At 39.6% G+C, this 22,345-nt stretch overlaps 1 protein-coding gene across 3 annotated transcripts in view; it reads right to left on the reverse strand.

Moving 5' to 3' along the window:
* LOC119793038 (genetic suppressor element 1-like) overlaps nucleotides 1-22,345 on the reverse strand; it is a 44,893-nt gene that overhangs the window by 21,210 nt on the left and 1,338 nt on the right. The window contains exon 1 of one of the 3 annotated variants that reach the window (XM_038299983.1): nucleotides 4,495-4,649. The exons of the other annotated variants lie outside the window; for them this stretch is intronic. The gene's annotated coding sequence lies outside the window, so the exon portion shown is untranslated. Of the gene's footprint in view, nucleotides 1-4,494; nucleotides 4,650-22,345 lie in introns of those variants that run through there. 3 annotated transcript variants of the gene reach the window in all.

Here is a 22,345-nt window from a genome sequence, read left to right on the forward strand (position 1 = left end):
GAGCAAATCTTTCCTCATCTTTGCCAAAATGGAAATGGCATCCTGGTGTGGCTCTATGCATCCACAAACACACCCGCCTACGCCATCGAATTCAGCTCGGCATGATGTAAGCGATGCGGGACATGTCAGGGCCTGTGTCTTTAGCGCCTCTCTTTCTGCATCGCTCACTTTCTCATCTTCTACTGCTGTTCCCTCATGCAAAAAATAAATAAATAAGAAAAAAGAAAACAGGCTGGACTCCAGGGGATGGGGAGGACAGCAGGGGGAGGACCTGCTCTGCCCAGTCAGCTCATTAAAAAAAGTGAATATGCGTGCGTGGAGGCAGGTAGGGTACATTAGTGTGGAAAAAAGAGGTAGTAGCACCACCATGTCTGAATGTGTGTGTGTGTTCCTGTCTATGTCAACACTTAGACATTAAATTGATTACCCTCAGTTGTGTTTGTGAAGAGTTGCCTGATGTAAAGAGCGGTAATCAGCCTGCAAACAGACACACACACACAATGAAAATATGCTCTAGTTAAACTTTTAAGACTTGTGTTTCTGGAGTTGATACTAATCACAACAATGGCTCATGTGGCTGCCACAATAGCTGGCAGACTTTTTCAAATTCCCCAACACACACAGGGCAGAGAGAGAGAGTAAGGAAAAGTAGCCAAATGTTTTACAGCCTCTTAAACTTGTCTGTAATAGCAGTCAGAGTGGCGTCAACACAGCAGTCTCTGGGGTTCCTCCAGGGGCTGCTAAATAGCTTTAGTAGCTGCAGTCACTCTGCAGCTTGCACAGAAACACTTAACACATCCTTACAACCCATAAACAACCATCGCACACACATACCGAGATTCCTGCACACTCAAAAGGATAACGTCCACTTAACAATTCAGCAAACAACCATGCAGCTGAAGACACAGACATAAAGTAATGCATGCACGCTGTCCAACAATTAGCTGACTCAGGATTTAGGCGTTTCTTGTTTTTTTTTTTTGTATGCGTCTGAAAACATATGCATGTGTGACCCCTGGGGACCAAACAGCCAGCGTGCATTTATAGTTCTGGAATAAATGGAGCAGAAAAACCACATACTGTAATAACCAACAGGCCCAGTAAGGAGAGAGGCAGAAGCAGCAGCAGAGGAATCAAACTACTACTGAACAATCTATAAGTAGGCAATAAAACGTATGCTAGAAGTAAACAAAAAAAGGTCATTATTCCTTCACTTCTCTATATTCTCCCCCCCTTTCTACTCTTCCTGGCTGCAGGGCAACGTTCCACTTTCAGTGACCCACTCCCCAGTTCATCTAATCAGTGTACTTGTCTATGAGCATCTTGTCACTTGCAATCAGATGTAGGGCCAAGACATAGATAGCAGTAGCTCAGAACAGCTCACACTTTTCTTTATCTGTCAGTGCCATCTTTTCTTCTGCCTCATCATTTCCTTCCCTCCATTCTGTGAAACCACTCCGTCTCCACCAGCATTTGCCCCCCGTTTATCTGTTGTCGATCTCCTCTCCAATCTGAGGCCTCCCTGATAGGAAAGTGATGCAAAAAGTTGGGACAGTCTGAGGTGAGCTACTCTCACTCTGCCTTTGTGACTCCAGCCTATGGAGAGCTTTGTGGTACTTATCTGTATTCCAAACTATATGTGTGTTTGTTGGGGGGGCTGGGTGCGTCAGACAGTTAAACAGCCTCAGCTCTCCAGGTGTTGACATCACTGCGGCTAGGCCCCGACCATCTGAACAAACAGGCACGATGTGTGCTGACACACAGATAGCAGATGCACCCAAACTTCACCTCCGTAGCAGGTGCTGGGTGAGTGCAAAGTACAGTGTATACCTGAGAAAAACGTAAGAGAGTTATAACTGGACTGATTAAAGGATTACATAATCTTTATTGTTTTGTTAATCGACAGATTAAGGCAAAGAAGTGAAGTTTTAGCAGCTGTTCCATCCACCGCTTTTCTTTTTTAACTCATTCTAACTGCTTGTCCTATGAGCTGCAGAACAATACCAGATGGCCTTGAAATCAGGTCAAGTGCTAAGGATTAGTAATCCTTTTCTGGATTAATCATCAGAAAAAAATTAAAGGACAAGTAAGTAAGATTTTGCCTCTTTTTAAAACTTTTTTTTTTAAATCCTAGTATTGCCAAAACTTTCAAATTACCATTTTTACATAATTCTTTAAATTTTTGGGAGATAACAACACAAGGTAGTCCAAAATTAGGGCATAGGAGGAAAATGACATGATGAAATAATCTTGAAATTTAAATGTATGGCATAACAACAAACTCACCAACACATGAATGACCTCATAAACTGTCAGACTGCAGGAAAAAAAAGAGCCTTAATCGGAAAATAAGCCAAGAGGAGCTACAGAGGTCATATTTTTTTTTGGTAGGAGAAACTGTTTCTGTTAATTGTTGGTAACACACCTCCCTAATCTGATATTTGTGGAGAGTAGCTAAAAGAAAACTATTAGTTAAAAAAGTCCTGCTTGGTTTTCCAGACGCCATTATGGCGACACAACAAACATAAAAGCAAACATGTAGGAAGGTGCTCTGGACAGGGGAAATCTTAAATAAGCTTGTTAGCACACATGACAGTATTTGCAGAAAAAAAACTAACACTTCATGTCAACCTGAACGCAACATCCTCATCCTGAACGTGTCACATTCCTAAAAGGCAGTTTATTGGCAGCATCTTCATAGAAAAGTTGGTTATATCTTATGCGAGCATGGATAAAACAGCATGGAAATTGTTCTTCCAGCGGAACAACAACACCAAAACAAATGGCAAGAGGAATTATGAAAAGGTTTAAAATATAGAATAATCCTGTGTTTGAATGGCCTAGTTAATTCAATAGAGACCTTTTGGTTTCTATCTTTCACACTTAACACACAACTCTTTACAAGTTGCATGACAATCAAAACACAGTAGTGATAGATTATGTTCATTATTTATCTCAAAAGGATATGAATTAAAAGAAAAATATCATTAAACACTAAATCATTTTGTAAGGTGAGGAAATAAAGACAGTGGGGTGAATCTGAAGCCTTAGGTTTACAGCTACTATATGAGAGGGAGGTAATTAAAGAGATTGGAGGTTTACACAGTAACCCCTGCTGAGCAGCTGGTCTATGGCAGGTCAGGAGCAGCACATGGTGCCTGGTCTGTGTATGCATGTGTGTGTGTGTGTGTGTGTGTATGTGTGTGCTGAGCTCCACCTGCGGGCTGTATACACACACACACACACACCCCAACACACACACAAAGGCTATGGGATCCGCTTGACTGCTGCTGATGCACCCGCCGGCATCTATCTCATCCAAACAATACAGTTGCTGTTAAAGGTCCCGGATTAAAGAGCAACTCTTCTGTCTCCCAGGGATGCTGGGAGAAAAACCATCAGGAGGGAATCTACAGGCCAACACACACAAAGTTTATTTATATACTCCTCAGTTTACCATGAGCAAACAGGTGCGGTGTTTAATCACTGACGAGTTTGACAAGAACAAGAAAACACAACAAGAAGGGAACCACAAACAGTTTATAAGCCTGAATCTCTCTGCTGTGTCAAGTCAAGCAGAGTTAACTGGCTCTGACAGGAAGTGTATCACTCATACTTTAAAATAAGAGCTTTATATAGACCATTAGGATCAGAGTTGGATGACTTAGGCCTACCTGAGCTTGGCTGCCATATTGTGAGTGGTGTTCTGACCCGTAATTGCATTGTTAAACGCTGGGATTTCCTAATAGTAGATAATCGTAATGTTAGTTGTTTTTTTTTGTCTATCATAATGACATATGTTCATTATAAGAGAAGCAATTAACAAAAACATAGAAGTTGTATCTGAACAGCCTATCAAAATAATAACCTATATGGAACAGAATTACATTAAAATGCACATAAACGTATCATATGTAACTAATTTGATTATTATTAAAACAGAAAGTATCAAAAGGGTGATATTTCAAACGAAAAAGACAGCCATGTCATTGAAATGCTTTATCTTTCAACAAAATGCCACTCAAAATATGGCGGCGCCGTCATCAGCGTACTCCTGCAGCTTCTATTTTAAAAAGTCTATGCTTTACAGACCGGTGTAGTCTTATTTGAAAACCAGAAACCAGAAGTTGTTTTATGTCCCCTGACTTTACTCTGTCCATCAAGCTGAACCAGTTTGATAACAAACTGCTGGCTGGTTTAATAACGCTATCTTTCAACCTGAAATAGCTCATGATTCACTTAAAACAGCACGGGCTGAAAAAGAAGAATAAACTGAGGCTGATATTGCAGAATCATCAAACATATGAACAAAACAGACTGTTAAAGAGGGTCAGAAAGTTTGATCTGCTTCAATAAAGAGCAGAGCTTCAGAAGAAATGACGCAAATGATGAGGTCATTAATCAAACAATGTCCCAGGCGCTCCACTAATTACCAAACAAACAATGACATTTGGGTTGAAGGAAGAAGAGGAAAAACAAAAAAACTAAACTCACCACCTCATTGGAAGAAAAACACGCGATTTGTGTGCATTGCGTAAATAAATGGCGAGTCTGTGCGCTGCGACGCAATGTTTGATCCGTGGGACCACTGCGTGTGCAGCACACACGGTGTGGGGATGTGGGAAAAAGAAGGGCAACTCATTAACTATCCTTAGTGAGGGAGAGAAGGGAGGGAGAGAGAGAAGAGGGAGGGAGGAAGGAGGTGGAGGAGGAGGAGGAGAGTGAGCACCTGCTCCACTGATGCTCCCTGGAGAGATGGAGGGATGTGGGGATGGAAGATGTGAGCCCAGACTGCAGATCCCTCACAGCCTGGACATGTTTACTGTCTGCTGGAGACAATCAGGTCTGTTCCAGGCAGCTCCTCCTGCTGTTTCCGCCGCTTCAGAGAGCTACTAACAGCCATATTTAACTAATTAGCAATAATACCAGGAACAGGCTGCTAATAGTTACCCTTATCCAGGGCAGAAATATAAGGATTTAGGCTCTGCTGAAATGTTATGAGGTATGAAATTAAACTGAATGTAACAGCTTTTGATGTATTATATAGCTTTCTCCACTGAGTGCCAAGGTCCAGGCTCTCTAGGGAACTTGGTAATAATACAAAAAACATTCATCCTTTATTATCTCAGCCCAATGTTTTCTGTATTTTCTTTGTAGTCGGTCTAAAGGGATGCTCCCAATATGTAAGCCAAAGCTGCAGGGTGATCAGGAATGGTCTGCAGAGGTGATTTAACTCCTCTTTAAAAGCAGAACACTAAATCAAGGATGATCACACCATTTAGGGAAAACAAAGCAGAAAAAAACCAAGAGTAATGTGAAATAAGGTTCAGGCAATGGAGCAGGTTGTCCATTAATCGTAAGGTTGGCAGCTTGTGTGCATATCCATATACATAACAGCCCCCGGGAAAGACATCTGGATGAGTAAAGCACTTTGTGCAGCTTAAAAAAGTTTTTTTTAAAACATACTATATAAGCACTAACCATCCATTATTAAAATTGAAACCAAAACAAGGGTATTTTATAATGAAAACTATCCGTCTACATTTACAGCCTTGGTAAACAAACGAAATAAGTACTGAGGGGCAAAAAGTGGTAGAGCAAGCACAACATATGCAGAAGCTATTAGTCCCAACAAAGTCTCTCAGGGTTCAACACGCAACTACACAACCTTTTGGTCTGACTACCTCTTTAATAAGCAATAAATAGGAGGGCAGCTACCAGTTAAAGCAGGAACAGTTCAGTTCCCAATGACCAGAAAATCTGTTTCTGTTTTTGCCATTTTCTTTATAAAAAAAAGTAGCCCTGGTAGAGAGGATAAGAATAAGAATAACCCAGCAATTTCAGGGGCTACCTGTTTATAAAGCACACATTGGAGATTTACCACTTTAACCGTGATGTATGTCTGAGCATCTGACTTGCGTAAAATATTCAAAGCAACCTGAGCTATCATGTAAATATGTGGCTGATTTTTTTCCCCCACAGGTAAAATATTACAAAGTCACCTTAAGGGCATACGGCTTTAAACGGCAGGTTTCCAGATTGAGGAACATTGGAAATTATTCATATTTATTTTAACTGTCAAGCTGAAATCAAACCAGATGATTTGTCTTCAGACTGTTTTTATGTAAAAAAAAAAAAAAAAAGTTTCAAATAAAGTATAATAACCTGTCTGTGCCCCGCAGCTGTCATGCAGCTAACATATCTAAGCTCAAGGTCTCAAACCAGCTGATCGCAGGGTTTTCTGGATAGTTAAATGATGCAAAATAAGCAAAAGTTGCAGCCGTTAAATATATCTATATATTTATATCAACATCAACTGTCAAACAAAGTAAAAAAACAAAAAACAAAGTAGCAAACACTATTCCTGGGTCTCAGCTGAAAAAAACAACTTATAAAAGCAGAGATGCTGTCTGTAAAACATGCACAGAACTTTTACGGAGAACTTATTGCTGCAGAGAACAGATAAGAAAAAAGAGGCAAAGGAATCTGTTGATGACAATTTTTGTGTTTTTATAGAATTTATTTGTTATTTAATTTTCAAGAGATTTTATGTAATCCAAACCAATTCATCAGATCAAAAGGCAAAAAAAGGTAATCTTAGTTGTAACATGTGAATTAGGGTTTACAGTTGTGCTTCTTACATTATGAGATTTTTACCCACACTAACCATGGACATCACATAGATTTTTAATTTTTTTTAATCTATTTTTTTATTTGAGGTGATCTTTTTCAGAGTAGAGCAATTATACAGCCAACAGCTTCCATTAAATTTAAAAGTAAGAACTGGGTGTACATTTTTCATTTATTATAATTATTCTCTAATTCACGATAGTGCAGCCTAATATATTTGCATAAAGAAAAACTAATATTTAGGTAAATTAACATGTAGTTAATGCAGCCATGCTGGGCACTTTATCACCCTTTGTCATCTAATTAGTGGGTTTCTGATCTTACACTGGTGCTTTTTAGCAACAAGCTCCTGGTTTTGATTTCTGACATGGACTCTGCATGTTCTCTCCAGATGCTCCAGCTTTCCTGCTCAGTCCAGAAGAATTACATATAGTCTCTAACATATTCTTAGAAGTGAGTGTTTGCATGGCGTTTGCCCTGAAAGCACAGGGAGTGTTTATAAGGAGTTTTCAGGTTTGAAAGCAGATCTGTTCAGGAAGTCCTTTAAGGTAGAATTAAGTCACATTTTAGCCACCTTTGTGTTTAAAAGGTGGCTAAAATGTGGGTTGAAGTCAATCTGCCTTCACTGCGTTTTTGTCCTTATTAAGTTACCCCGTATGAGCAAAGGTTTGTAAGGGTACAATCATGTTGAGCATTGAGTAGCTGATGTAGCAATTACAGATTATCAGAGGAACTTGTGCAGGATTTTGAAAAAAATCCTACACTCTGGGTTATTCTTGAAAAAAATAATAACCCAGAGACCTTTCTGGTGAAGTATGTTATATTTGGAAATTAACACACACTGGACAAATAGTGTCACACACAAGATCCTGCACTTCATCCAAGTATAGTTTTCTTTAGTAGCAGATTAACTTGAAGATTAAGCATACACATCAAGGCATTGCAAGTAACCAACTGCTATCAGGAAATCAAAGCTTCCTGACACTGATTTTATTTATCACTGTGTATTTTGCCCTGCTATAATAAAAAAGGACAGGAATCAGCTTAGAGTGGGGCTTTACTCTGTGGGTTTATGATGATTTTATGAGACGACTGACCATTCCAAACATCTTTTCTTTTTCATAGCAATTGGCTCATCTGTCTTTCTGTCATCTGAAAATCTTGTTATCTCATTCAGATTATTTTTTTTTAAGGCATCCAATAATTTTAGTTATGCTGAAATTATTGTAGTGTATTATAGACATGAACACTATTGGTTCATTAGTGGTTCTTTAGCGAACTCCCTTTGACCAGAACATGACGGTTTGGGTTAGATAGCAGTAACTTAGACACACTTGATGTTCCAACAGTGCAATTCTCCAAACATACTTCTTTTTCCTTAAGAGGATAAACCAGCCTTCAAAATTACCCAATGTTTTAGCAGAGTAAAGCTAATACTTAAAATCTAAACAGGCTGTCAGTTGTCAGGCATGGTGTTGGCTGCATAATGCTTAAAAGTGTTTTGGGTCCAAGTGGAAGTAGTGGATAAGAAGGATGTGCCTTAAAAAAGGGAGTAATAACAAATGACGTCACAATGCTCCCAGGAGGATCCAGATCTGAAAAGGCTCATACAGATAACATCATCATCCATTCTTATCGCTGGACAATGCACAAACTAAAGGGTTTATTGGGGATCAAAGGTGTTTTGGTAGAATTCTTGCCCTCAATTTTATAAGTTGACCAGTAAGGGCAGCTGGTCTGAAGGGAGGTGGCATGGGGAAGCTGTTAATGTTTTCAATCTTCTTAACATGGTGTTAAAGTGTAAAATAAAGAGCTGTCTGTGTACGGGGATTAAGGATCCTTGTACCTTACAATGAGTTTATATAAAGTTCTCATCAACACTGCATCAACTCTATTATAAACATTATTCTATTTTGCTCAAGGAAAGTGATCACTGCTAAATTAATGTGACTTTATAATATACGGCTATTCCAAGATAACAGGAGACCTTAAAAACCTACTGTCAGGTGTTTAAATAGGCAGACATCTTCAGTGGCATCCTTCTGTCATTGTGTGCAGTAAGTTCTCTCAGCCTGCCTGCTTGATTTAGTCTAATTTTTCAACATCTCCCCTGGGCCATTGCTGCCTGTTTCTTTCCTGATTGTTCATCCCTTCATCTCATCATCTCTCTCTTCATGTCTCCCAAGCAGCTGCTGCTTCACTTTGCTGCTACTTAACAGCTGTTTTGCATCAGTTTGTGCTTCAGAGTGTAGATTTCTGCCTTGTCCGTCCTTCTGGTCTCTGATTTCTTTCACTCTCTCTTTCACTCCTTTTTTCCCACTTGCTTTTTTCTCTCTCAAAATAACAGCCTCAATGAAGGAATACCATGTTAGTATGCATACAAGAATAACTCAAGGAAATAATTGACATAGATTAAAAGCCCCCTACTTTTATATTTCCTTAGCTTTGGAAACACCGAGTTAAAGAAGAAGAGCAGGCAAAGGAAAGGAAAAATGTGAGGCTCCCCTTTAATCCTGAAATCTCCCTCTCTGTGTTTTATACTCAGACCCACACAGGAGAAAAGAGGGGGAGTGAGCGTGTGTGTTTGTGTCTGCAGAGACCTGTGCAGCCTGACATGATTTATGGTTTGGCTGTGCACTGCAGGCAGACACTCTTGGTTTTCTCTGAGGTGGGTGTCTCACCTCCATCCTTTGTGACCCGTACAGGTTGTATATCTCTCCGAGTGTGCGTGTTTGCCAGAAGGCACAATAGAGGAAGATAAAGGGTATTATATGCATGTGCAGGTGCATGAACCTCTCAGCTGAAAAGGTGTCCATGTTTGTGTAGAGAGTGTGTGCGTGTGTGTGTGTGGGGGGGGGGGGGTGCGTGTGTGTGTGTGTGTCTGTGTGGGGGGGGGAGGGGGGGTTAAAACTCAGAGAGGCGCAGGTTATGCTTATCGAGGTGACTGTACGATCCCCCATTAAGCAGCATGTTAAGGAGGCCAAGCACAGAGGCCGTTATGAACTCAACCAGTAATAGCTGCAGGAATCTCACCGCCTCTGGAGACCTGGTCATTAGCCTGGTCCTCTCTCATAAAGCCCTCTATCCATCACACATGCAACCACACACACAAACACACCCCCATTTGTATGCAGACGCAGCCATACACACACACGCACACACAAAAACACAAGCACATCCACTTCCTATTCATTCCTGCTGGAGGAGGGAATAATGCTGCAGATATAAGAACAATCCACCAAGACATCCACAGATGCCTTTGAAAAAGGGATTCACGTGAACACACACGCAGATACACACACTGACGCTCATTTACAAAAGCAGCGAAGCATAATATCAGCCTTGAACCCGAACCCTTGATTATTTAAATGTATTCCTCCTCCTTTTCCCCTCAGTGAGACGCTGAAACCTCCTGTTAGCTGTGGTCAGGTAGGAGATTACAAACAGAAACACTGTCACATATGATGCTGCTGCGTGGCTGGACAAGTAATATACACGAAACCAAATCCATCCTCTGAGCTTTTAGTCCTACTCTCACATAAACATGTCTACATACACGCCTCTCAACGCTTGAATGTTTACCTATAGAAGATAGAGCGATGTGAAAGCAACTCTAGAGGATTTTTATTGGTCTATTTAGGTCCTGCCAAAGCATTTCATTTAACTCCAGACTTTGATTACTCAATCCAAAACATGTATTTTCCTCTTATTTATATTTTTAGCTCTTTAGAGGTGGACTTGCGAGTGTGTTTGGGATCGTTGTCCAACTGCATAATGAAAAAGCCCTTAACCACAAACTGATGGGTTAACATTGTTCTTCTGCAAAAACAGTCCCCAACCGTCACACTAACACCACCATGTTTCACTGACTGAATGACATGCAATGCTTGTTTATCATTAGTTATAGTTGAGGTATCACTTTCAATAGATTCCACTTTAGTCTCTCAAATCTACCAAAAAAAAAAAGAACCGCTCAATTAGAGATGAGGTTTAGTGTTTGGTAAGCAGAGGTTATTGCCATGGAACTATCACACAGAGGCTGTTTTTTCCCAGTCTTGTTTAAGATGTTTCTCTATATTGTGAGGTTTTAAGCAGCCTTGGAGAAAAATGTGATAGGATGTCCACTTCCTGAAAGATTCTCCACTGTCCCATGTTGTCTCTATTTGTAGATATTGGTTCTCACTGGGGTTCCCTGGAATGACCGTGTATAACCTATCACAGATCTCAGTGATTTTGTTTCTCATGTATTTTTTTCAACACTGGGGACAGGTTAGTTTGGATAGGTTTTTTTTATTTAATAAATGCATTTGTCTTACGTTATATTTTGTATTTACCCAGAAAGTATGTGATAATCTGAGACATTTAACAGCCACAGAAAAGGCAGAAATTAAAGAAATATGGTAAACAGGGACTACTTTTTTAACAGACCACCTAAAGAGGTGGTACGGGTTAAACCAAAGCTATTCCATGGATCTAAAAGTTAATTTTCTTTTAGTTTTCACCCCTCTCTATTAGCTTCATGCACTGGTATAAACTTATCTGGACTTATGCTTAATGAGGACGACAGGAGCGTTATTTCAGTTAAGATATAAACTCCTTATTCTCTTCTTCAAAGTTCCCAGTCCATCCCTTTAATGCTAATTCGGTCCTAAATAGAAACTGCGTTTTGCCTGTCCTGAGGCACGGACACAGACACATGTATAATGGCACCTTCAACATCACTTATGACCCCCCATAAGCACAAACACACATAGGAAGGAGTCACCATGCTTGTAAAAGCTTATAACATCTACACTTATATCTACAAACATTCCTTTCTTAAAAGTCAGGAACTGTGGTTTTGTAAAGGGTCCCTCTAACCCACACAGGCATACAGTAACTAAACCCACAGAGGGAGTCCTGAGAGGAGAGACACCTAGGGGAGGGAGACACTCTGGTAAAGGTAATACTGGAGTCAGTCACTCTCTCCTCAGGCAGAACACACACTGGAAACACGCACACATGCATATGACGACACACACACAGCACTGTAAAGATAAGCCCTAATCCTGTTTATTACCTCCTCCCTCTCTTCACTCTCGCTCTCTTTTTCATTTTATCTCCCTCTGTTTTCTCTGTCTTTCCTCTTCAAGCTTGTTTTAGCCACACACACACGCTCACACACATATTTTGTGCATTGCCAGTTTACCCCTGTGATGTTTGCTGGCCTGAGGCTGAGACGAGGAAACAGGGGAGGGGAGCGTTGATGTGTGCTGCTCTCTTCCAGCTCTGGCTCTGCTCACGTCCTGCAGAGAGAATTACCTTCCCTTTGTCTGCGTGAAGGGGCGGCTGCCTTCGCCATCTGTGCAGCGGATACAGCGGCGGGCATGTGTGAGGTTGAGTGTGTGTCTATGTGTGCGCACCATGTGGGTATGTGTGTGCCTCTATGCTGATGCATTTCTGTAATCTGTGACCATGAACCCATCTTGAAAAATCTGTTGTGCTTAAGAGTAAGGGGGTCAGGGGATCACTACCCTCACACTTTAAGTAAAGGAGATGATAGCACAGACAAAAATCTCCTTGTAAAGTTTATTTGGTGTGGAGATGCTAATCCAATTGTCTCCTTTTTCTTGCAGTCCTTCTTATGAACTTTTTCCCATCTTTCTTCCTTCTTTACTCCCTCCCATCTCTTCATCCCTTTCTTGTCCACCTCTTTTACCCTCAGTCTTCTTACCGTCTCTCTTCACATGGGTGGCAGGGAGAAGCAGCAGCTTGCTTTGGTCAGGGCCAATTATTTACTTAATTATGATCTCACACTTAACCACATGATCCCTTACCTGGGCGTGGGCAATTAAAGCCTTCGTTATTATGCAGATTATGCAAATATAGGCAGGGGCGAGACAAGTTTGCATGTGAGTAAACGTGTGCTCTGTGAAGGCGCTTATGTGCTGAAGGTTACTGACTCTATATGTGCAACAGCATGAGAGAGCAGAGGAGTTTTTTTTGTTGTTTTTTTTTACTTGATGACTGGAGTTTGTGTTTTTGTCCAACTTACTTTACTCCGCCATAATTGATTAATTAACTGCCTTTATACGCAACCAATAAGCCAGAATTTATTAACAACTGTTTTTGCAGTTGTTTAACATCCCAAAAACGTTGTTCCTCCTTCCATGGCTCTTCTGATCACCTACAATATGCTAAGTTTTTATGCTAAAAGAGCATTTTTGCAATGAGGTTATTCTTGTAATATGTGTAATTTGTTTTCCGTAGATGTAAGGTTTTGCAGAGGGTTTATGTCATGATTCCTGAAGTAGATGGACCCTAATTTGGAACAGATGACTTAAAGGAGAGAGTTTATTATAAAATGTCCCACAACAAGCCAGGAATCAGAATGAGGAGAACTAGAGAATATCTAACAGGAAATACCGTATTTTCACGACCATAAGGCGCACCGGACTAAAAGGCGCACTCTCAGTTATGTGTCCCATTTCTGTATTTAACACACACATAAGGCGCACCGGACTATAGGGCGCGTTTTTTATATACAGGTACATGTCCTCTACTACCTTTAAATACCTCTACTGCGTATTTAAAAATACAGCGGGGGCAAAACTGAGTATGACTGTGCTTTATTCATGTATTTATTACAAAGTATTTATCAAACCTGGCAGCTGGCCGTGAGACAGAGACATCGCAGATGACACAGCGCTGTGGTCACTCCTAAATTAACTTAAAATCCTGAAACCTGCTGACGGAATATGTTCGCTTTTATTACCGGTATCCTGGTGCCTGCAGCTAAAATTATTTAGATGAAAAACACCTGCCAGCAGCCGCGGTGAACCCCAGGCTGCCCAGCCTACAGGCTGCTGATGAAGAGATTTCTGCTGTCAGCGCACCGCTGGTATGTGGGGGTCTGAGCGCCTCCGACAGAAATAGATAATCTGGAGTAACTGACTGCAATTATTAAGTTTTCAGGTGGACTTTCTCACTTAAAAACATATTAAAACTACTTTATTCCCACTGATCACAGCAAATATAGCTGCAAGATTTAGATTATTTAGATGAAAAACACCTGCAAGCAGCCGCGGTGAACGAAAGGATTTCTCCTGTCGGCGCACCGCTGGTATGTGGGGGTCTGAGCGCCTTCGACAGAAATAGATAATCTGGATGAACTGACTGCAATTATGAAGTTTTCAGGTGGACTTTCTCACTTAAAAACATATTAAAACTACTTTATTCCCACTGATCACAGCAAATATAGCTGCAAGATTTAGATTATTTAGATGAAAAACACCTGCAAGCAGCCGCGGTGAACGAAAGGATTTCTCCTGTCGGCGCACCGCTGGTATGTGGGGGTCTGAGCGCCTCCGACAGAAATAGATAATCTGGATGAACTGACTGCAATTATTAAGTTTTCAGGTGGCCTTTCTCACTTAAAAACATATTAAAACTACTTTATTCCCACTGATCACAGCAAATATAGCTGCAAGATTTAGATTATTTAGATGAAAAAACACCTGCCAGCCACCGCGATGAAGAGGAGGAGACCGGGGATGCTGTTGAATTAAGTTTTCAGGGAGAAAAATACAGCGGGAGCAAAACTGAGTATGATTGTGCTTTATTCATGTATTTATTACAAAGTATTAATCAAACCCATCAAAGTCATCATCCTCTGTTTCTGAATAAAACAGCTGCGCTAAATCAGACATGCCAGTTTCCCCTTCTTCGCTGTCAGTCACTTTCCGTGCAGCGCAGCTCCTCAGAAATAATGCCGGCTTTTGCGAAAGCTTGAACAACAGAGCCAGCAGACACTTTAGTCCAAGCATCTACAATCCATCCGCAAACTGTGGCGTAATCTGCCCGGCGCTGCCTTCTTATCCTGAAACTGTGGTCTCCGTCTGTCATCCATGGCTCCCACGCCGCTCGCAGCCTTACTTTGAACGGCTGCTTCACACCGATGTCGAGCGGTTGAAGCTCTTTTGTCAGACCCCCGGGATAACGGCGAGCACAGCGTTCATTTGATTCACCTTTTTTTCACATCGGCTGTGAGATGGGCACGCAGCGATGATGATGCGTGGAAAAAACCACCTAGTCTTCTCACATACACCTGCCTCAGCCACGCATCCATCCAGCCTTTTCCATTTGCGTTAATATCATATGTCATCAGAGCGCTGTCTGTCTCGCTGGCAGCTCCTAGATCAGCTTCTCTGATTGGTTGATGCGGCGCGTCCAGCAGCAAAACTTCAATTTTTCCATCTCGAGCAGCAGCAGCGTGTTGGCGGTGCGTCAGATGCTTAAACGCTCCCGACGTGCTGCACCAAAATGCGCTGCGGGACCTTTTGCTGCACCTATATGCGCGTCAACCATTGACTTTGCATGTAAACTCGCTGCTTCTGCTGCACCTGCTGGGTCCGGTTCACACCGATGTCGAGCAGCGTTAATTTGTTTCCCCATGTTTTTCACATCAGCTGTGAGATGGGCACGCATGGAGTTACATATTAACAGCGATGGTGATGAGTGGAAAAAAAACACCTGGTCTCCTTACATTCAGCCACTCTTTCATCATCTCCTCAATGAGGTGGTCTCAAAAGTCGCAGTTACAACACACATAGGGCGCACCGCACCATAGGGCGCACCGCACATTTTGAGGGGAAAAAAAGACGTTTAAGTGCGCCTTATAGTCGTGAAAATACGGTAATAAGACAACTGGTGCACAGAGAAACCAGCCTGAAGGACTCAGATAATGGAGAAAACGAGAATCTGGCTAAGAGGTGAAACTAACAGACGTTTAACTACTGGGTGGGTGGATGAAAAAGATGAGGCTAGAAATAAGAATGTAGAGAAGGTTGGGAAGGAAAACAAGGTAGGGTGACTAATTTACATGGAAAATAACACACAGCCAAATAAACAGGAAACATGGGCGTATATGTAAACAAAAAAGCTAAAGAGTGACGCAACCATTCAATTTAAAAATACAAAAAGCAGAACACAATACAAAGACCTAGAAAATACAACAAAATGGGCCATCTCTTAAATACCCTCAGCAACGGTAATACACAATCCAAAATGATCCACTAGCAAAATGTTATAATTCCATAACACTTTTATGGATTATTTTTGTGTCTACGGTATTAGAGGGTGCATTTTGTTTTCTTTCATTTGTTATACTCAAAATTTAACATGGTTGGATCTGGTTTATATTTTCTATGCTTGATGTTGATTTTATTGTTTTTGAAACTTGATAAATACCTGATTTTGTTAGTTCATCTTTAAAGTCATGCTCTCTGCTTTTTCAATGAGTAGATGCAATCAACTTGTTTTCCTTAGATAGAAAACTTTCACTCAATTTGACTATATGATCTTGTGAACTGTTAAGTACCTTGAGATGACATGTGTTATCATTTGTATCTGGAATTGACAAGAGTTTTACCTTCTTTATTCTATTGATTTAGCACATAGGTTGAGGCAGGAGTAAAATAAATCACATAAAGTTAAGAAAATGATATAACCTATGTGAAAAAAAGAAGGAAATGAAAAGACATAGGAAATGTATTTAAAAAAAATGACTCTGTAATGAGAATCTTGTTAATTTATTTACCTATTCCATATTATATGTTTCATGTTGCACAATTGCACCATAAAAAAATCCTAGTTTGTGAACTCCTTCACTAACAATGGCAATAAACCTGATTCTGATTCTGATTCTAATCTCATGAATAAAGTTTAAGTTCTAGTCATAATTTAACAATGTGAGAAATACTCTGATGTGCTTCCTGAACATGCAAATGGAGGAAGTCAGAAGCAAGCAAAGATCTGCTTTAAAGGTTACACTATCATAGAGGTTTGTCTTGATGTCTTATTTTCTTTTTGTCAGGGTTTGGTGGAAGTTGATTGAGGATTCAAATGCAGAGATGAGGGAGGCAGAGATGAGTTCTTGCAGGTTTAATGGAATCAAAAAGACAACAGAAACAATATCCAAGATCCAAAATACAGGAAACCTATAAATCAGGAGACGTCAGGGGAAAACACACACAAGGAGCTAAGTATGCAACAAGAAATCAGCAATGATGAACTGCAGAAGAGGTACATATAGGGATATATAGACAGAACAAATAATGCGCTAATGAGCTGATATGGAACAGGTGTGGTTAGAAGTAACTAGAAGGGGACTATGGGAAAGAGACTGGCACAAGGGGGCAACAGAGAGTAACTCAAGACATGCAACACATTTTAAATATAACACAGAATGCAAAAGAAAACTCTTTGACAAACAAAACAGAATGACACAAATAACTGAAAACTCAAAAAGAAGTCCAAAAGGGGACAACCATAACACTTTTGTGTTTGTAAGGGCGGCCTTCCTTCTTCAGACATTAATCTGGCATTTTCTGTTCTTCTTCTCATTCTGCCATCTGCTCATTATTGTATGTCAAATTACTTATTACAGTTCTACCATGGGTGTAGGTGCATGTCATGCCTGTGCAAGTGTGAGTGTGTGGTTCAAAGAGAGCGAGCTACCAGTTGTTGCTGTTATGACCTCAGGTCAAAACCTGCTGGCATTAATCCATATCTCCAACAGCCCAGTGCGCACACAGCTTAAATGTGTGGGGGGGTGTGTGTGTATGAGATCTAAGTTTTTTTTTTTTGCATGCTCTAAATGAATGTAAACATTTCACAGTGAGCATAATCTGATGCACGAGTGTATTTCCTGCTCTTACTGCCTGTTCATTTTGTTAGGGAGCCCTCTGTTAATTAAGAGCTCATTAGTAACACCAGCTTTTTTTTACCAATTAGGGCTAGCTTGCTTTCAGTAGTTTGTTTTCCATTTGAAAAAACAAGAATTCTGTTTTATTCATTAGTTTTTTACTCCTACAGCATTAATGGTATGATTTACACTGTCTGAATTATGGATTATTTTATTCATTTCAGGATTTGTACTGTTCTTTTCACAATGAAAAGTCACCCAGCTGCCACATGATATGAATGTGTTTTTATGTTTTATATTTCCTCCATGTTATGAAGCTGTTGTCATGGTCTTTTATTCATCTCATTAATAACAGCGCCCTTGAGGTGGAGCACTGTGACCCTTTTCTCATCGCTGGTGAGCACAAGCACGCACACGAGGGCACAAGGAAATGCATACGAACACACAATCACCAGCACAGGGAGATCCTGATAGTAGCTCCCTTTGGGGCAGCACCTGTCCCAGCTTCCCAGGTGGGAGGGTCAACACACACGTATGCAGAGAGGAATTATGTCTGAGTGTGCAGATGTTAAAACGCTGAGCACATGCAGTAAATTATGTCATATTTAACTCTTAGAGGTCCTTTCAAATCTAAACTTATTTTAAGGAATATATATATATATATATATATATATATATATATATATATATATATATATATATATATATATATATATATATATATATATATATATATATATATATATATATATAGCCCACTTAAAATTTGAAGATAGTACTTCTGACTGATATTTTCCTTTACCAAAGTAGTTTGTATAAATTTATTTTAAATTTTTTTTTATTGTTAGTTGTCCTTGAAATGGAGCAGTGATTAGCAATAGGATAAATTCATGTATAAAAAAATAAATAAATAAATTGAACTTTATTGATCTCACAATGGAGTAATTAACTCTCTGCAGTTAAAACATCCCCTTGGGGAGCAGTAGGCTGCCACTGTGCAGCGCCCAGGGAGCACTAGTCCGCCACTCCACAATTAGTTTTATTTTTATTGTTGTTGTTTTTTTTTTTTTTTTTTTACATTGTTGGGTTTAAAATTAATCACAGTCAAAGTCTTAAGCACAGAAAGTCAGTCAGTGTCAGTGAAATACATAACAGAGGTGATATTTATTGATATTTTTTGATCCTGTTAAAACATTAGTCTTATAAGACTACTTTAGCCTAAACTATATATTTAATGAATAAATTTAATATTTATTACATATTTTAATCCAAAAAAAATCAGAATATTCATATCACTCCACAAGCTCTGAAAACAGCAGCACATAAAATATCACCATTCATTAATAGCTCAAAAGTTTTCGAATGAATATCTGCTGAAAGCCTGCATGGCAGCCATTGTAGTGCATGGCAGCCATTGTAGTGTAATGTCTTCAATTACTATACATTACAGAGGAAAACACAAAAATAGAAAATATAGTTATATATGTTAGAAGGGAAGCTTAACACGTATAATCCTAAACTGTAGATGAATCCAGACCATGTATGATTTACTGCGTGTGCATTAATGAGCATATATAATGGAAATCAATGCTGGGGTCAAGTCCAACACTGCTATGCTGCCACAGTAGTCAATGCAAAACACACGGGTCAACAATCTCAATATGTCACCCAATCGACTCAAAAAGAAAAGGTGTGCAGGCCTCAGTAAACACATTAACTGGTTAAAAGACAAATGTCATAGAGTGGATTCATCATTAAACCAAGATGAACTGTCAACTCATCCCATAAAAATATCACCATTATGTCCTAAAAAGATTATTCAAGAAGTTGTTATTCTATTATAATTTGGATTTATGAAGTTGCTATTGGCTCTACATTTATCGATTCTAGGTCTTCTTAATAGTATTAGGATGTTTTTATCTTCATTTAGCCCGCAATAGCATTTTGTAACATAACAGATCAATGGGTTTTCTAAAACTAGGAACGTTTAATTTAAAGAATTAAACTGTTTATAAACTAGACAGACATGATTTCTGAAAAAAATGTACCAAACTTCTGACAAGGATCATGGCCGTCTGCCTTGTCTGATGGGTTGAGAAAGAATTAATCAGAGAGGCCGCCAAGAGGCCCAGGGTAACTCTGGAGGAGATGTATGGCTCGGGTAGGAGAGTCTGATGACAGGAAAACAATCAGCTGTGTGCTCAACAAATATCGACATTCTGAAAAAGCGTGTAGATGTGAACCTATATTAAACTTTTTGGCCTATGTGCAAGATGCAAATTGTGCAGGGGAACTAAATAACTTCCCCCAATAAAAACACCATCGTCAAATTAAGACACATTTCTCTTATGTTTTAGTTGTAAAACTAATTTAGAAAATAATATTTAGAATAAAAATAAATGTAAAATAAAATTGTGCTAAATACATTGAAGCTGGGCAGGTTTCCTCTAACACCCCACAAATGATGGAGTTTTTCGAGGTTTCTTCCTGTTAAAAGGGATTGTTCCTCTCCACTGTCACCGCATGCATGCTTGGTTTGCATTTGTTGTTGTTGTTATTATTATTTATTTGCATTTCCCACAGAGTGCTTTTTTGCACAATGACAATAAAAGGAATTCTGATTCTAATAATTTAGTAAAACACCATATGGAATATGTTGAGGGGTATTAATATGTTTTCGAGACCCTTTACCTTTGAGTCACTTCCACCAGCTGTATAAAACATTAATTGATCAAACCCCTACTATAAAAAACTAAAGACTGATAAATGACCTTCCAATCAGAGAAATTATAGCCAGATTTTTTAACTTTAAACTAAAATGAATTATGCTGATTGTGACCTTGTAATATCTCTTTAATGAAAGAATGTTGCTTTTAGTCAAAGTGCCATTAAAGCAAATATTAGTTCTTCCATAAATAGAATTGTAAAGTTGTTGTCTTTTTTTAACTATTAGTGTCTAGTATTAGAGATAGAGATACTTTTCTTTCTGAAAAGGCGTATTTTAAAGTATTTTGGGGGATCCTGTGACCAGCCTTTGAAAATAAAAAGGAAACTGCTGTAATGTGTGTGTGTTTGTTTCATATCTGCAGGGGTACCCGGGGGTGGAGGATAACAAAATGCCACCCTCTTTCTTTCCTTGTGATATCTTCATGTTAAGGTCAGGATGTGCTCAGGGTAACAATGGCTAAATGTAGCTCATATAACTAGCTTTTTTTTATTGTTCCTTTCAATATTTATTTCCCCATCCAGTCTCACTCAGCTGCGCTTCTTACACCTTGACTAATCACGGCGTAATCACTGCACACACACTCAGTCACACACACCCTTTCCCCCTCACCCTCCACATTGTCAAATGATCATTGAGGAGTGAGCGTGTGGCTGACACAGTCTCCACAGCAACGGCAGTTAGGACCAGGAGGGGGGCTGGGGCATCTTCAAATGTGTGAGAGACGAGAGCTCTCACACACACACACACACACACACACACACACACACACACACACACACACACACACACACACACACACACACACACACACATACACACTGGCATAAACAGGTGCACACGGCCACACACAAAGGTGCCAGCTTTGACAAGAAACCCATTTACACACATGCACAAGTTCCCTACACACGCACACACACACACATACACACACAACATAAGACCTGGGAAGCTGAAGAAAAGGGGATGAAAGCGAGAGTGGAGGGAGGAAAAGAGGGGAGTGTTGCTCCCTGGTGAGATTCTCTTCTTCTTCATCTTCCTATCTTGTTCACATGCACACAGAGACTCTTAGCAATACAGGAACAGTGACAAAGCAACACATAATCACACAGATTCAATCAGTTATGAAAGCAGATGTATAATTCAAATAGCAGCATGAAAAATTTACAACGCAAAGAGCATTGTTTAATCTGACCCACGCCCTTTAATGGCCCCCATCAGCCACACTACCTGCTCTCATCTAGGATTCTTTCACCACTAACTGGTTTTTAATCATTGACCACAGTCTGACCCAGACAAGTAGGGGGTCAGAGGTCAGTGATGGGGGTTTAGAAATATATATACATATTTTTGACCATATCATGGTTATAAACAAACTCAATTCCAGTTTTCCCCTCCTTTTCTTTTTCTTCAAATCCCTTTTTTCCTTCCCCATCTGGACATATTTATTCCTCTCTCTTACTATTGCCTCTGCACTGACCTCCTCCTGCTCCTTCCTGTGGCTTCATTCCCACACACAACTCTCAGTCATGTTTAAGCAACTTTTTCAGGTAACCTCACACCTGCCTCCTCTGCCTCGCACCTGCATATCACACAGTTGTTCACAGTTCACACGACTCCAGTCAATGAACACAAAAGCTGTTTCACAGACAATTATTAACCACAAATGACTGCCTGTTACTTCACTACAGCACCGACAATTAAAATCTTTCTTCTATTTCTCATTTAAACATTAGACTCAATTAAAATCCTTTCTAGTTGGTCCGAAAAATGAGTCCGAAAAAATGTCAATTAACTCAGAGGTCAAAGCATAGATGCCAAATAAATCAGTCAGTGAATACATTCATAATAAATAGGCAAAAGAAGGTCATAACATACAACTAATTAGCAGATAATAAATAAATAAGAAAAAATATAGATCTTAAAATGAACAAATGAATAAACGAATTGCAAAACTCTAAAATGGTATTTAATGCTTTACTTCTTTGTTTTCTTCTTGATCCAAATATTTATTTGATAAAATAACAAATCCAGTACATGCGACTCTTATTAGGAAGAAATGGGAAAAGATCCTGCATAGCAAAATAATTCCTAATTAGTTGAGCAGAAATATGTTTTTTTCTTGTCAAAAACAGTTAAATATTAATTCTGATTAAGACAAAAAATAAATTAATGTGCATCCTGAAAGTGTTACAGTCTCTGTGGTTATGTTGTTTTTCTCGTGTGAGTGAGCTTCCTGTTATAGATAGGATCTTTGCTGGTTGCTGGGCCGAGCTGTGTTGCTGCACACCTGAGAACATTATGCA

This window comes from Cyprinodon tularosa, unplaced genomic scaffold (genome assembly GCF_016077235.1).
Source record: "Cyprinodon tularosa strain WSP-4 unplaced genomic scaffold, ASM1607723v1 ctg44, whole genome shotgun sequence".
In the NCBI taxonomy this organism is placed as follows: domain Eukaryota; kingdom Metazoa; phylum Chordata; class Actinopteri; order Cyprinodontiformes; family Cyprinodontidae; genus Cyprinodon; species Cyprinodon tularosa.